Source organism: Macaca nemestrina, chromosome 1 (assembly GCF_043159975.1).
Source record: "Macaca nemestrina isolate mMacNem1 chromosome 1, mMacNem.hap1, whole genome shotgun sequence".
NCBI classification, from domain to species: domain Eukaryota; kingdom Metazoa; phylum Chordata; class Mammalia; order Primates; family Cercopithecidae; genus Macaca; species Macaca nemestrina.
Window position 1 is genome coordinate 110,464,435 of NC_092125.1, and position 16,563 is coordinate 110,480,997.

Consider the following 16,563-nt stretch of genomic DNA (forward strand, 5'->3'; position numbering starts at 1 on the left):
GTTAAAGATAATTTTAATAAAACCTTATACACAAATTTAATTATAATCAGTTTAACCATAAGGTAAGTGTTTCATAAACTTTTCATGACCTTTTATACTTTTCTATGAAAAAGCAGATGAATGCTCTAGAAAATCCTGTTATTCCAATACATGGGCCCAGTTGCTGGCCTTGCATCAGTGTGCTTCTGAGTGTAACATCTAATTTGTAGAAAACCTCTGAATTTGAGAGGCCAGGGTGGGTGGGTTGCTTGAACTCAGGAATTTGAGACTAGCCTGGGCAATATGGTGAAACATTGTGTCTACCAAAAATGTAAAAAAGAAAAAACAAAAGAAATAAAGAAAGAAAAAAGGAAGGAAGGAAGGAAGGAAGGAAGAGAAAAGAGAAAAGAAAAGAGAAAAGAGAATGACAAGAAAGTCTCTAAACTAAACTAATCCCTTAAACTCTGGCCTTAAAATTCTCATGTGCCCACCTCTTCTGTCTAGAAGAAGAGGGGGCATGAGGTAGAAAAGGGGGCAGGTGGGATTGTTGGGCCTAGAGGGATTAAATGGTTTCAATTTCTGGTTCCGTTTCTCATGAAAGCAGTTCATTTTGATTGTCATCTTCCCCAGGGTCTGAAGATGAGGCATTGATTGGTGTCAATATTCAAGATTTAGCAGGAGTAGGTGTCTTTTTCAGACCCAGGAGTCAAAGCCCTGTAAGCTAATAGCACAAAGATTAGGTAATAGGACATTTGTACTGCAGAAAGTTCTATTTCTCTCTAACATGTCACCAATAAAAACACTGTGATTTGGTGTCCAGTAGTTACTGCCTGCAGAACTTCAAACCACTGTATTAAAGTGGTTAGGATACTCCTTGCATGTAACTAGTTGCCAGCATTCTAATGACAGAACTGTGATTGAAAGCATCAAAAATGTGACAGAACCTATGCCAAACTTTTCAAAGTAAGACAATTAAATTTTCTCTCCATCATTTAACAAAATGTTAAATGCAAATATCACTTTTGGAAATTCCGTATGAGGATAAATAATCTTTTGTTTAAATACTATACAACAAAACAAGAACAAAGTGAGAATAAACAAACAGTCATTTCTTTTCGGCTATTTTATGTATTTATTTATTTTGAGACAGAATTTCCCTGTGTCACCCAGGTTGGGGTACAGTCGCAGGATCTCAGCTGACTGCAACCTTCACTTTCGAGTCCCATTTTCAAGGGATTCTCCTGCCTCAGCCTCCTGAGTAACTGGAATCGTTTAGCCAAAAGGTAAGCAAAAATTTTATATCTATTAACATTACACAAACATTTTGACCAAAAGAGAAAACTAAATTTTACCTTTGTGTGGTGCATTAAAATGTTAAAGATAATTTTAATAAAACCTTATCCTCAAATTTAATTATAATCAGTTTTGGAATTACAGTTTTGGAATCAGTTCTGGAATTACAGGTGTGCACCACCACGCCCAGCTGATTTTTGTGTTTTCAATAAAGACAGGGTTTCATCATGTTGGCCAGGCTTCTGGCCTTGAACTCCTGGCCTTCACTGATCTGCCCACCTCAGCCTCTCAAAGTGTTGGTATTATAGGAATGAGCCAGAACACCCAGCCTTCTTTTCAGCTATTTTAAAAGAGCATAATCACATATTTCCAAGACTGGTTTCTAGGTAGAGTACTGATTACTGATTAGGTTGCTTTCACCATTAAAATCTTCAAACCAGTGCAACAATTGTACGTGTTTTGTTTTCAAGTATACATACATGAAGTTCCAACAGTGATACAAGGTTTGGGATCAAAAATCACTAGAAATTCTCACAACCTGTTTTTATTACCACGTCATCCAAGTGAAAGTCACTTAATTTTAATAATGGTAAACATAACTAAAGGAGGTTGAGAGAAATCCAATCAATATAATATCCTTAAGGTCAAGGCCAATTTTTCTTGAACATGGGAAATTTGTACCCACGTCACAGTTTTTCCTCATTAAAGGAAAGGGTCTGCAATCAACTCAAATGACTGATTGAAACACACTCATATTACTGATTGCACTGAAAGTGTACCAAGTCTCAGGCCATGGATGCCTGAGTCCTAGTGTTCCTGTGACATCCCCTTGGGGTAGTGGAACTCTACCTTTCAATGATGGGGAGTCTTGGGCAAGAGCAAGTCTCCTCCCCTTGTCTAATATAGACAGCTTTTGTGTCTAACTCTACCTCAGCAGTTGGCTTATCACTGGGGCCAATGGTTGGACAGGTTCCTAGCTCCAACATCAGCGGTAGATGCCTTTTGGTTTATGTGAGAGAAGCAACCAGGTTTTGTGCCTGTACTCTGGTGGTGGTCGATCATACGATCATGACTTATATGCCTACGCCACTGTGGCAAGCTCAAGAAATTCTCTTTCCCTGCTACGTATGTCTTATCAGCACTAAGGATGTGGGAGGAAAGACCTAGCAAATGGGCAAAAACATGCTATGTGTCTGGGACTCTCAGAGATTCTAAGCTGTCACAATAGTTCACACTTGGCCTTTAAGAAATGATGAAAACTTCAGTGATTTTTCTCCAACCAACATTTATGGCTGCTATCTTTTTCTTCTATTATCTGTCAAAGATGAACTGCTTCATGTATTTGTCCTTCTATAGGGGGGTATCTCATGCTTTGGACTTCAGCTGACTCAGGGGCCTTGCAACTTCAGCTCTCTGGTGGGATCAAAACACATATGACTTTGCAGACCATACAGCTTTTTCTTGTCATTAGAGTGGGAACAACTGTCTCTTGCAGCTTTCTACATCTTAAACAACTGTTGATTCACATGGCTGTTTTATAAAATTCTTATCTTTTCCTCTATTTCTGGACTAATTTTCCTTCAGGATACCACACAAATTCTTTTAGTCAATCACTTCTTTTGAGGCTATGAGGTAGACATAGTGAGCACCTTGACGATCCCTGCAAATGAGCCTTTCTTTAGGTGCTCGTGGGAAACCTGGGCCCAGACCAGTACTGAAACACGCAACTCTCACTCACAGCTCTAGCTGAATTTTTGTCATGAGGCTCTTTCTCCTCAATCAGTATACTAGTCTTAGAACAAATTTGAAATTGGGACTATCTTAAAATACACTTCCTGAGTGGTTACTAAGATTTGCTGGAGTTTCTCAGAGTAGTAGGTCTTTTGTATGGAACTCTTATGAGGAAAACAGGGAATAAACAGCCTGAGGAGTGGAAAGGGAAGGCTGTACCAGGAATCCTAGGAAAGCTGAGCCTGGGCTCTCAATGCAGAGAACATTCACCATCCGAGAAGTTCTACTCAGTTGCTATTGTTAGTTTAGAATCTCATCAATGAAAATGGTATAGAAGTTTGTTTTCTTCCTGGTTATATGTGCACCTACATAATATCCTTAATTGTGCCTCTTGGCTCACAAGCCTACAATACTTCCTATCTCCCTGGCCCTTTACAGAAAACGTTTGCTGAACTCTATAGACAACAATGCCCCACGCTTTACAGCAAAAGACACCCAGGAGTCTCTTTTACTAATTTTCATTTGTTGGACATTTTTCCTGGTCACCATAAGTTTCCTTTCTTGACTTGTAATGACTAGTCTCTCGTTGACTGTCATTTGCAATGACACAATATATACCGGGACCTCAAAGCAGAAAAAACGTAGAAGAAAACCTAGGAAATATTCTCAACATCAGCCGTGGCAAAGAATTTATGGCCAAGTCCACAAAAACAATTGTAGTAAAAACAAAAATTCACAAGTAGGACCTAATTCAATGAAAGAACTTCTGCACAGCAAAAGAAACCATCAACGGAGTCAATAAACCAGCTACAGAATGGGAGAAAATATTCACAAACTGTGAATCTGACAAAGGTCTAATGTCCAAAATCTATAAGGAACTTAAAAGAAATCAACAAGAAAAAAAATCCCATTAAAGAGTGGGCAAAAAGACATGAACAGACACTTCTTAAAAGAAGACATACAAGCAGTCAGCAAACACAGGAATAAATGCTCGTCACCACTAATAATCAGAGAAATGCAAATCAAAGCTACAATGAGATAGCATCTCACATCACTCAGAATAGTCATTATTAAAAAGTCAAAAACCAACAGATGCTGATAAGGCTGTGGAGAGAAAGCTTATAAACCCTTGGAGTGAGTGTACATTAGTTCAGTCACTGTGGAAAGCAGTTTAGAGATTTCTCAAAGAACCTACAACAGAGCTGCTATTCAACCAGTAATCTGATTACTGGTTATATACACAAAGGAATGTAAATCTTTAAAAGAAAAAGACACGTGCACTCCTATGATTATCACCAGGCTATTCACAATAGCGAAGACATGGAATCAAACTAGGTGCCCATCAGTGGTGGATTAAATAAAGAAAATGTGATACATACACAACATGGAATACTACACACCCATAAAAAAGAATGAAATTATGTCTTTTGCAATAACATGGATAGAGGAGGAGGCTATAATCTGGAGGAAACTAATACAGAATCAGAAAACGAAATACCGAATGTTCTCACTTAGGAGCAGGACCTAAATATTGAGCTCACAAGGACATAAACATGGGAACCTTAGACACTGTGGACTACCATGAGGTAAGGAAGGAGGGAGAGTGGGTTGAAAAACTGGCTATTGGGTACTATGCAAAGTACCTGGGTCCAATATACCCATGAAACAATCCTATACATGTACACTTGGTACATAATATAAAACTGAAATTTTAACAAGAACAAAATTATATTACACTAAAAAAATTACTGCACAGAAAGTAAAATAATAATGGATTCAATAAAATTAAATATTATAAATAAAGATCTAAAATCAATAATCCAAACTTACACTTTAGGAAACTCAAAGAAAACAAGAGCAAATCAAGTCCAAAGTGAGTGGAAGACAAGAAACAATAAACACTAGGGCAGAAATCAAGGAAATTGAAAACCAGAAATCAATAGAGAAAAAAGTCAACAAAACCTAAAGAGTGTTCTTTGAAAGGACCAATAAAATTGAAAAACCTTTAGCTGGTGAACCAAGAAACAATGAGAAAAGATACACATTACTAATATGAAAAAGAAAACAATGACCCTCACTACTGATTGCGTGGACATTAAAAGGATAGTAGAGGACCATTATGCACAATTCTCTGCTCACAAATTTGATAACTTCGATGAATTGGACCAAGTCCTTGAAAGATAGTTGACCAAAACTCATACAAGGAGAAATAGATAACCTAGATAGGTCTCTATCTATTAATGACATTGAAGCAACAATTAACAGCTTTCCAGAACAAAGCACCAGGTCTAGATGGTTTCACTACCAAACATTTAAGGAAGAGACTATACGAATTCTCTTTAGAAAACAGAAGCCGAGGGAACACCTCTTAACTCTGGTCTAGGAGGCAAGCTTCACCCTAGTAGCAAAACCAGACAAATGGTTTTGAACCAGGATGTTGAACTCGTCTGGACTGCTGACCAGCTCCTGAAACTCAACCCTAGAAGAACTGTAGAAGCGAGAAGAAAACATGGCTTATGGGAACTGTAAAAATTGGTAAACCTCCTGTAGAGACCGAGGCAGCATTGAACTGGTGTGTGTGGAAGGTTGATGTTCACCGATAGCAGAGAGAGAACAAGAGGGAGGAAAGTATTTTCGGTTCTGCTCTTGCGTCTCTTTCCATGGTTCTGGGCCAACTGCGCTTTTACCCCTTCGCGAAAGAGATTTTCAGCGGCTCTTAATCCACCAATGCAGCAGCTGTGATGTGACATCGGGACCCATACAAGCTTCGCTGAGGAAAAGAGTAGATGAAAACAGGGTGAAACTGGATAATCGCGGGGCTTTCCTCTTCAGAGTGTCCTCCCCAGGCCTCCAGAGCTAACGACTGCCATGGCCTCCCCACCACGCTGCTTCAAGAGAAGCATTAAAAAGAAACCCTTGGACAGAAGACTTGCCTGGTGGAGTGTAAAACAAACAGGGGTGATAGAAATGAGTTTTGGGGACGTGCTGTTCTCCACTCGGGGCCCATCCTTCATTTTGCCGAGACCACCAAAGACTGGGCCTTCCTCGACAGGAAGGTCCGAGACCCCTCTCCGCAGGTTCCCTCATCTGCACTCGGGTTCCTCCCTACACGCCTCCCCTTTCCCTGGGTTCCAGTTCCCCATCACTGCGTGTGTCCGCCCAACCCCACTGCTTCTCTCCTTTCGGGAATGTCATTTCTTGAGCCGCACTCCGTCGCGAGATGTGCTCCAATGGTCTATCGAAGGTCCAGGCAGAGAATCAGTGACCAGCTGACTCTTTGTACTGCAGGGATCCAGCAGCAGAGACGATAAAAGTCGCGCCAGTTTTAGGGCCAAATATGTAGAAACGCAGAGACCAACCAGACTCACTTGCAGCTTCAAAGAGAGTCTCTGCAAAGTCTCTGCTTAGATAAATTCCGCTTTGGGGCCAGCTCACGCCTGTAATCCCAGCACTTTGGGAGGCCAAGACTGGTGGATCATGTGAGGTCAGTAGTTCAACATCAGCCTAGCCAACATGGTGAAACCCCGTTTCTACTGAAAATACGAAAATTAGTAGGAAATGATGGCACGTGCCTCTAATCCCAGCTACTTGGGAGGCTGAGGCGTGAGAATCACTTGAGCTGGGAAGGTGGAGGTTGCAGTGAGCCTGGATGGTGCACTCCAATCTGGGTGACAGACTGAGACTGTCTCTAACAAACAACCAAAAATAAATAAATAAAAGAAAAATAAATTCTGCTACGGAAAGAACCGGAGGACTATACAGTGGTTCCCCCATCAACCCTCCCCTCCTTTTTTTTTTTCCTTTATTAGCGTGGCACAGTAAGTAAATGTAAAAACCACAGGGCACAAAGACAGGACACTGCATTTGCCGGAAATGGAATCTAGGACTCCCATGTGGGAGGCGAGAATCCTACCACTGAACTGCCAATGCCTCCTGACCCCGAACTCTGCAGCCTTGGAAACAGTTAAGATACAGACTTGGGGAAAGGAGTCAAGATTTTCACCATGTTCTCTTTGGAAGATGTGACTAACAAAAAAGACACCCAGAGCAAAGGCTCGCAGTGGAGATTTGCATTGGGCAACACCACAAGGTTATGGCTTCACATTAAAAGAGTTGACTTGAAAAAGCCCTATTCTGAGTAGACTCTGTGCAACTGGGTAACAAACCTCTGTAGGAAAACATCAGAAATTCACCCAGCTTTTTGTCTCTGGTCCTGTATCCAGTGTGAGCCTGTGGAAAGTTCTTGCCTTGCTTATTGATGTGTTCTCTTTGCCTCCCCATTGCTTGGTGCCTCTCAAGCCTCCCAACCTCGACATAAACATCAGTACTTTCCTCAAAAAAGACAGTCAGAACCCAGGAACTCGAGTTTGAAAAGCTGAACTCTTGGGACTCTGCCTGGGATACTCCAGAAGACCAGGGTAATAATTGAACTTCCCTCCTCCTACACCTCTTTTTGAGTTCCTGGAAAACGCCATGGATCAGATCTTCCTTTTAACTTCTTATGCCTTACAGAGACCTAAACAAGAGGGAAGAAATGGACATTTCATGCCAAGATTTCTTCCCTTCACCTCGCCCTGGTCAGCCACCCAAGGAGGCCAGTTCAGGGAAAAACAGTTCCATCTGACTCTAGGTAGATGCTAGGATATTATTCCTCTAGCTAGCATAAAGTGTTTTTTTGCTGTTTTCTTTTGTCAGATATTCATGTTTTCACTCTCATTCTTTTGTTTATAATGAGCGTGGTACAGATTTGCACCACTCTTTTTGTTGTTGTTGTTGTTTGTTTTCTTGTCTTTAAAAAATTTTTTATTTCCAACTTTTACTAAGTTCAGGGGTACATATGCAAGATGTGCAGGTTTGTCTCATAGGTAAACCTGTGCCATGGTGGCTTGCTGCACAGATCATTCCATCACCCAGGTACTAAGCCCAGCATCCATTAGCTACTCTTCCTGATGCTCTCCCTCCTTTCAACCCCCACCCTCCAACAGGCTCCCGTGTGTGTTGTCCTTGCCTCCCAACCCCGTGTATCCACGCGTGCTCATTTTCAGCCCACTTATAAGTGAGAACACACAGTGTTTGGTTTTCTGTTTCTGCGTTAGCTTGCTAAAGATAATGTGCACTGCTTTTGACCTGGTGTGGTGGTTCACATCTGTAATCTCAGCACTTTGGGAGGTCCAGGTGGGTGGATCACGAGGTCAGGAGTTCAAGACCAACCTGGCTCATATGAAACCCCGTCTCTACTAAAAATACAAAAACTAACTGGGCATGGTGGCACGTAACCTATAGTCCCAGCTACTTGGGAGGCTGAGGCAGAAGAATCCCTCGAACCTGGGAGGTAGAGGTTGCAGTGAGCCGAGATCGAGCCACTGCACTCCAGCCTGGGAACAGAGCAAGACTCCATCTCAAGATAATAATAATAATAATAATAATAATAATAATAATATGCACTACTTTGAATATTTAACCCTTTTCTGCCATTAAACCATGAGAGCCGGCATTTCCTTTTCTATCCAATCTGAGAGACTTGAATGCATTGTAATGAGCAGTAATTAGTGTTATGTTGGAGATGATGGGCATAGTTAGTCTCATTCCCACCACCTCATTGTATGATTTCTGTGTTTTTGCTTTATTTATAAAAGCTCTTCCTGCCTTTCTTAACTAGACTGTTCTGTTTGGGTAAGTTTTTTGTTTTCCTGTAGTGTTTTTGAAATTCCATATCCTTGAGTAGTCAATATATTCTGTTAGATCTCAGGTGCATAGGAAGAAGGTAATCATGTACCTTAGCTCAGGGCACATTATGGTAGCTGTTCTCAGCAAGGCCCTTACTGTCTTTCCTTCTTTTCTCTGTTCATCCCACTCCCATTCCCCTGTCCACTTCCAGACACACGTTCTGAGAAGTTTAGTATATGCTCTTTTATCCCACACTTTCTGTGCATATTTTAATAAAGGGATATCTTTGGAGAATATACATTTTTCTTTGGGGGTTAGGGGTGTTAAAATAACTTTAAAGTGTGAATTGGTTACTGAAAACCCATTCCATCCTCTTTACTCCATTCTGTGTACTATCTTTTCAACCTTTCTATTCTAATACAAAAGTTTGTGTATAGGCCAGGTGCGATGGCTCATGCCTGTAATCCCAGCACTTTGGTAGGCTGAGGTGGGCAGATCATGAGGTCAGGAGTTCAAGACCAGCCTAGCCAACATGGGGAAACCCTGTCTGTACCAAAAATACAAAAATTAGCCAGGCATGGTGGTGCATTCCTGTAATCCCAAATACTAAGGAGGCTGAGGCAGGAGAATTGCTTGAACCCAGAAGACGGAGGTTGTAGTGAGTGGAGATCCTGCAATTGCACTCCAGCCTGGGTGACAAAGTGAGACTCTGTCTGAAAAAAAAAAAAAAAAAAGAGAGAGAGAGAGACAGAGAGAGAGAATACAATAGTGCCACCATTCTAAAATACTGTCTGATAGTTTCTAATACAATTAAAAATACACCTACTTCATGACCCAGCCATTACATTACTATGTTTATACTCAACAGAAATGAAGGCACAGGTCCATAAAAAGGCCCATATTAGAATATTTGTAAACACCTTATTCACAATAGCCAAAACTAGAAATATCCCAATTGTCCATCAACTGTAGTATATTCACATGTTGAAATAACACTCATCAATAACACCAAAGAACTGAGATACATGCCATAAAATGGAAGCATCTCATACCATTGTTGCATTAAAAAAAAAAAAAAACCAGTTAAAATCAGTATGGTCCTTTATGTGATTTCTACAAGAAGCACAAGTAAGTCACGGAGACAGAAGTCAGAATGGTGGTTGCCTAAATGGAGATGGGGTGAGGATTGACTGGAAAGGGACTCTAATGACTTCTTGGTTTGTTGAAAATGTCCCATAACTTGACCTAGGTGATGGTTTCTTATGTCAAAATGCACTGGGCTGCACACTTAAGATTGGTGCACTTTGGCCTCTGTAGACTATACTTCAGTCATTTACTGATAGCAAAAATAAATAAATAAATAAAAACAAAATTAAAAATTGGGGTTGGAGAATGTCATTAACTTTAGATTTTATTGTACTCTTTAGGTTTTACTTAAAATACCCAGTTGGAGTGTGAACTTGTCTTCTCTTGTCCATTTCTGATTCGGCCTGAAAAGGCCCCACGGATTTTTGAAATATCTGAGCCAGAAAAATGGGTAAGGCCACATCATGTCAACAGCAGAAGATTCCAGTAAGGCTGACTGAGGGGCGGCACCTCTCCTTTTGGGTGTTGTACTTGCTCAGAGAGGGGGCAAAAATCTTTCAAGATAACCGGACCCTTAGGCGTGCAGGGTAGGGGTTCCTTGTATTTGCGACACTACGGAGAGTTCCAAAGTCACAGGGAAGTTGTGACCTCTCTAGCCGCAGGTCAAGGCGCAGCCTAGGCTCAGGTTGGAGGCGAAAGGGAAAGAAGAGCGCTACACCCTAGAATGGACGTTGCCATGACTCACATTGGAGCCCGGGCTGCTGCGGCCACAGCATAGAGCACTAACCACAATATGATCACGGCAAGCCACAGGAGCTGCTTCCGTTTTGGAGACCTAAGGGTCCGCGTAGATTTCGTTCTTTCTTGGTGTCTCTCCGTTTTTCCTCCCTTTCTTCCCCATTCTGCTACAATAAAACAAACAAACAAACAAACAACAACAACAAAAACACTTCTCATCTTTCCCCTGTGCAGTCCTTACCGCTGCACAAAGCTACTGGGAAGTTTCGTCTCCCTGGTCCAGGCCTCTACTGACTTCTTGCCCTCCTCCTCCCCATTCCCTGTTGGATTCACCCCTTGCTTGCCTCCGGCCTCCTGCTCCAGACACGCACCCAAAACAACACAACTGAGTCCGCGCAGCTCACTGGCTCAGAGTGGCAAGAGAGGCCACTGGAGGCCTAGCCCCTTGCGCGCCCCACAGAATGCCGAGAAACCAATCGGAATAAATGCTTTTTAAAAAGAACTTACTTCCCCTTCGTGACGAGCCTCGGTAACATGTCGAAATTTTGTCTCTACAAAAAATACAAAAATCAGCCGGGCGTGCTGGTGAGCCCCTGTCGTCTCAGCTACTTGGGGGCTCAGGCAAGATCATCAATTGGCCCCGGGAGGTCGAGGCTGCAGTGAGCCTTGTTTGCACCACGGCACTCCAGCCTGGGCGACCAAGTGAGACCCTGTCGCAAACAAACAAACAAACAAACAAACAAAAACTTCCCCATAGAAAAACAGTTCATGATTTACATTCTCAGGACTCTTCAAAGGACTAAAAGCTAAAGGCGACCATGCATTCACTAGACAAGTCCTAGTCGTGAGTCTTGGTGAGTGGCAGACCCTGCTCCCCGCGAGGGGACCACGAAAGACTCTCACCACCATCCCTGCCCTGGTGGAGCCCCGCTAGGGACACAGGATCCGAAGACGGCAGCGGAAGCTCGCAGCGGCCCCGAAAGTGACTGGGCAGGGTGGGCACAGGCTCCCTCACTGGGTGAAGGCGGCGCAAAGAACGGGAAGAGCCATCCTGGGAGCCCACCTGGCGTTCAGCTTCCCTTGGGCCCCCAGGCGGCTCGGGCCCTGGGAGTTTCCGGGGGCTTCTGAAACGGGGGAGGGGCAGGGCAGACGAAGGCCATTCAGCTGGCCTTCCCGCTCCAGAATCTCCAAACCCGCGGGTGTGCAACGTGATCAGCGCGACTCACCGCTCTAATCTCTCCGGTTTTCCGTCCTGCCGGGCAGGCCCTCAGGACAGAAGGGATGGGGAGAGTTTGGTGAGTGTGCCCTGCATATAGTGCCAGGCAGAATCAGTAGTATTGGTCTCTGAGGCACAATCAATTAGCGCGTTTGGCTGTTAACAGAAAGGCTGGTGGTCTGAGCCCAACCAGGGACTCCTGGCTTTGTTGTTGTTGTTTCTGTTGATGCACAATCAACTCCAGCCTAATCCGGAGACACACATGTCCTCTTCCCCACCTTCTTAGGTCTGAGGCTTGGCAAGGGCCATGGTGCCTTGTACCTGTCAAACTCAGGAATCCCAGAGACTTCAGACAGGAACTCACTTCTAGTGTGATAAAAATGTTCTTTGCTCCCATGGAAGACTTGGGGGAGTAAAATGCCTCAAGATTTTCTTGTTTAATAATAGGAGACCTATTACAGTACTATCCTATCCCCAGGATGTGCCTGGGTTTACTGATTGCTCTATCGATAATGTGACCAGTAGAATCGGTAGAATCTGCCTCATGGTGATCCTCACCACTGTTTGTGAAAACAGCGTTTCTTCTGTTTGTGCATGATTTAACCCTTTTCGAGATGTTTTTGAAATGAGGCAGGTTTCATGACTCTCATGCTGCAGTCTCCACTATTCTTGTACAAATATTTTTGGTCACTCCTGCAGATATTTCTATAGTGTAGAGAACAGGATGTGCCAGTTTTACATTACAGCATTTATGTAATGCTTCTAATTTGAGTACATTCTGCAAATTTATCTTCCATGGGAGCAGTAGCAAATCATATTCCAATGTGTTTCCCAATTCTATCAATGTCCCTTCTGTCATTACTTGCCGGCACAACAAACTTTCTACACATCGATGTATGATATTCCACTGAGGGGAGAGGTGTCCTCCTGGCTCAACTGAGGGGGTGAACAACTGAAGGACATGGTGGACATTACACACAGATATTCTGTGGCATAGGATGAGCTGCTAAACTTCTAGGATGTTTTAAAGTCCTCCAACATCTGTAATTGTTTTCTGTGACCAAGTAACGTGGGTCTGGAGAAGATGGGCCACAGTGACCTCTTTGACAGCTTTCTGTCAAGTCGTTTATCCAAGGGGAGCAAAATCACAAAGCTTTTTTTCTTCTCCCCTTTCCTCTTTTCTTCATAAATCTTGGTTTTGCTTTTATTTGACCAAACCAATCTAATGCCTGTTCTCCCTCCTATACAATGGTAAATGAACACGCAAATCGCTATCCCTTTATTTTTCTTCAATAGATTTCTTCAGCGGTTATGTCCATAAAAATTAGCCCATTTGAGATCCATCATTGGAGTCAACAGAACCCTGCACCCAACAGGCACCTTGTGCAGACCTGGACCCTTAGGGCTATTGGCTCATGTTCCTTTGGTTCTTCTATCAAATATCATTAGTAGAAACTGAACTCTTTGGCTTTTACCCACTACTATGGCTATAGTACATTTTCTCTCTCTCATCTCTCTCATTTTTATATCATGATTTTTTGCCATCAGTGGCACCAGTGTGGGTTCTTGGTTTTGATGTTATCGAGTGAACTTCTGGGATCGTTTTATGACTACATAGCAGTCAGTATTATATTCTTCTATTGGTGAAGATTTGTGTTGTTCCCAGTTTTTCCTTAGTATAAATATGAGATTAATAAGAACATTTTTGGTAGAAGCCTTGTTGGATGCATTGTTCATTTAATGTGAGTAATCAATACAAGTAAGTGTGCTTCCTTTTCAGGTAGGCTTAACTTAGTGAGAAACTGCCAATTATTAGAAAACGTGTTGTGCCAAATTGCAGTCCAACTAACATCACACAGCAATATCACACACACCCTGTATGAGGAAGTGATAGAGGCCATATCTTTCAAAATCAGTTTTTCTATGTTTCCTTTCATTTTCTTGTGAACCCTTAATGGCATCTTTGCAGGTGGCTGTGGTCACACCAAATGTCACCACCAGCCTATTCAAGTCTTGCCGCAGAGCCATGGAGTGATACACCAGGGCAGACCAGCCCAGTCTCAGGCTCATAAACACCAAGCAGGAATAGATGCCTATGAAATGAGAAGGGTCAGATGATTCCTCGCTCTCCTGCCATGTTTGTGCCTCTCTTTGCAGGTGCCATGTCGCTAAAATCAATTGCTTGCATTTATTTTGTCAAAGATAAAGTCAGACATTAGTCAAAGCTGTGAAAACAGATTTTATTCTGTAACTACTGACCAAAGCAGAAGGGGCTGAGCTCCATCGCATTTGACGTGTTGCTACAGTAAGGGAACGGAAGCCAATGTTATGCTGGAATATATTAATTGTCATGGGATAAACAGGCAGGACATGATGCTACATTTGTTAATCACTTCTATTGAGAGTATTTGTGAAGGTTAATTTTTGTGTCAATTTGACTGGGCCAGGGAGTGCCCAGATATTTGGTTAGATGTGATTTCTCACCGTGTCTCTGAGGGTGTTTCTGGAGGAGATTGACATTTGAATCAGTAAACTGAGTGAAGCAGATTGCCCTCCCAAGTGTGAGTGGGCCTCATCCAACCCATGGACAGCTTGAACAGTATTAAGGGTTAAGAAAGAAGTTTTTCGGCTCCACTGTCTTTGAGCTGGGACATCAGTCTTCTGCCTTTAGCCTTGGACTTGGTCTATTTTCATTCAGAATAAAATTTTCCTGGTTTTTGGTGTAATGAATGATTTTCAATTGAAACTTGGACTTTTGGATATTATGTTATCAGACTCTTGATTTTATTGAAACCTGTTTTAACTACCTTTTTCTGAGTCTGCTTCTGTAGGGGAAGGGGAGTGGCGCCATCTCATTGTAGCCAGGTGTGTGTAGAAATCCAGGTTTCTCACCTGACCTACCTCTGTTGACACCCTGAGTAGGGGGCCCGCGAGGACTGAGCGCGGGGATGAGGCCCCTTGGCTCGGTTGAACGGTTGGCAGGGAGGGTCCTACGGCTCCTGGGAGGACCAGAAAGCCGAGAGCCCTGACGGCCGGCGCCAGGGATGAGGCCCCGAGGCGGGGTCCACACTCCTGCGCGCCCGGGACTCGGAAGATCAAAACCTGCCAGCTGCTGCAGCTTCTGGGACCTGGAGAGGGTCAGCCTGGCGAATCCCGCACACCGGCGCTTAGTTCTGGAACTGGATACCCCGTGGAAAGAATCGGGATCCCTGAGCCTGGTTATAGGTCTCCAGGGCCTTCATTTCCGGAGCAGGCGGGGAACCCTCAGTCCGGCGCTATCGCAATCTGCAGTCTTCTTGCCTGAGGGATCGCAAGTGCTTCCCTTTTGCCAGTAATTTGCTGGAGGCGCGGAAATGTGGAGATGCAGTCGAATTTCATCTGTCATAGGCAGCAATATGCAGTTGCCCGAAGCGGCGCCCAAGATTTTCGTGGATGTGTCCTCAAGGGGCGGTGCTCGGCTCGTTTAGCTAGAGTAGGGTCAGCAGGTTCGCCTCACACACGAAAGGTGGCTTTCATAATGATTCTTTTCTTCTTTCTTTCTTTCTTTCTTTCTTTCTTTCTTTCTTTCTTTCTTTCTTTCTTTCTTTCTTTCTTTCTTTTTCTTTCTTTTCTTTCTTTTCTTTCTTTTCCTTCTTTCCTTCTTTTCTTTCTTTCTTTCTTTCTCTTTCCTTCTTTTCTTTTCTTTTCTTTCGGAGGGGAGGGGAACGGAGGGGTGGGATGGGGGAACTTAGCTGCATCTTTGACCAGAAGCAGCACGGGAGGAGTTCCATTACTACTTGGAACCCTGCCGAGTACTAGGAAGCAGGCCCGGTTTGCCCGCCGTGAGCTGGATCGGAGACGAGGGCGCCGAATCAGGTGGACGTCATGTTGGCTTTAGATCCAGAAAATTCCAGTCTTCTCATCTATCGCCGAAATCTTCTTTCTGAAGATTTCAAGGTGACAGCTACAATGTCTCTGAAACCAAGGAGGTCTTTCCTGTGAAGCCACTTGGCTTCCTCGCGCCCCGACCTGATGCGGAACCGGTTGAATTGCGTGGCTGAACAAAAGAAAACGAACCTAAATCTGCACCTGGAGCTCGAGCCAAAGACCGCTCAATTCAGTTTCATGCTCTACTAATAGAGCTAGTTGGGGGCAAAAGGGGACCCCTACACATGTCTTTATCGGTAGAGCCCCTTGAGCCAGCTCAGAGATCAGGAACCAGAAGGACTCGGCTCATCACTCACTGAGAGCCAAGTCTGCACTCTGGTGGCAAGGAAACTGAGGCTCAGAAAGAGAGCAAGTGCTTGGCTCTGCCTCACACCGTGCTACAGCTAGGCTAGAATGAAACACCGCTCAGTTTCCTTGTGGCCTGGCCTCAATACAGCCCAAGGCAGCGGCCAGGCTGGCAGAGGTGAAAGGTGTTGAGCAGCTGTGCAGTGGCTGCTTGGAGCCCTGCAGTCCTGCAGCCCGCTTGGGTCACAGACACTTTCAGTTGGGCTCTCCTCCTCTTAGAAAGTTAATCTTTACCTTCTCTTTTTTTCTCTGACACGGAGATTGGGGTGCCTGTCTTCTTCCCTGGTGGTCTAGTGGCTAGGATTCGGCGCTTTCACCGCCGCGGCCTGGGTTCAATTCCCGGTCAGGGAACACGTTTTGCAACATCCCCAAATTGTGTGGGAAGATTTGATAGAGGAATCACACAGGTGATGATTAAAATGCAGAAATATGTTCCCAGTAGCAATATTTGTAACAATAAATGTTCACCACTTAGGAAACGTTGTATGTTGCAATCCCTCCATACCCTAAAAGAATATGCAATTATTTCAAAGATGGATGTAGATAATGATAATAGCCACGATGAGGCCACCGGTGATGAT

The 16,563-nt window shown here is 43.6% G+C and overlaps 1 non-coding gene across 1 annotated transcript; it reads left to right on the forward strand.

Moving 5' to 3' along the window:
• Positions 1-16,261: 16,261 nt before the first annotated feature.
• Positions 16,262-16,333, forward strand: TRNAE-UUC (transfer RNA glutamic acid (anticodon UUC)). Its single transcript has one exon. It is a non-coding gene; the product is annotated as a tRNA-Glu (tRNA).
• The last annotated feature ends 230 nt before the right edge of the window (positions 16,334-16,563 follow it).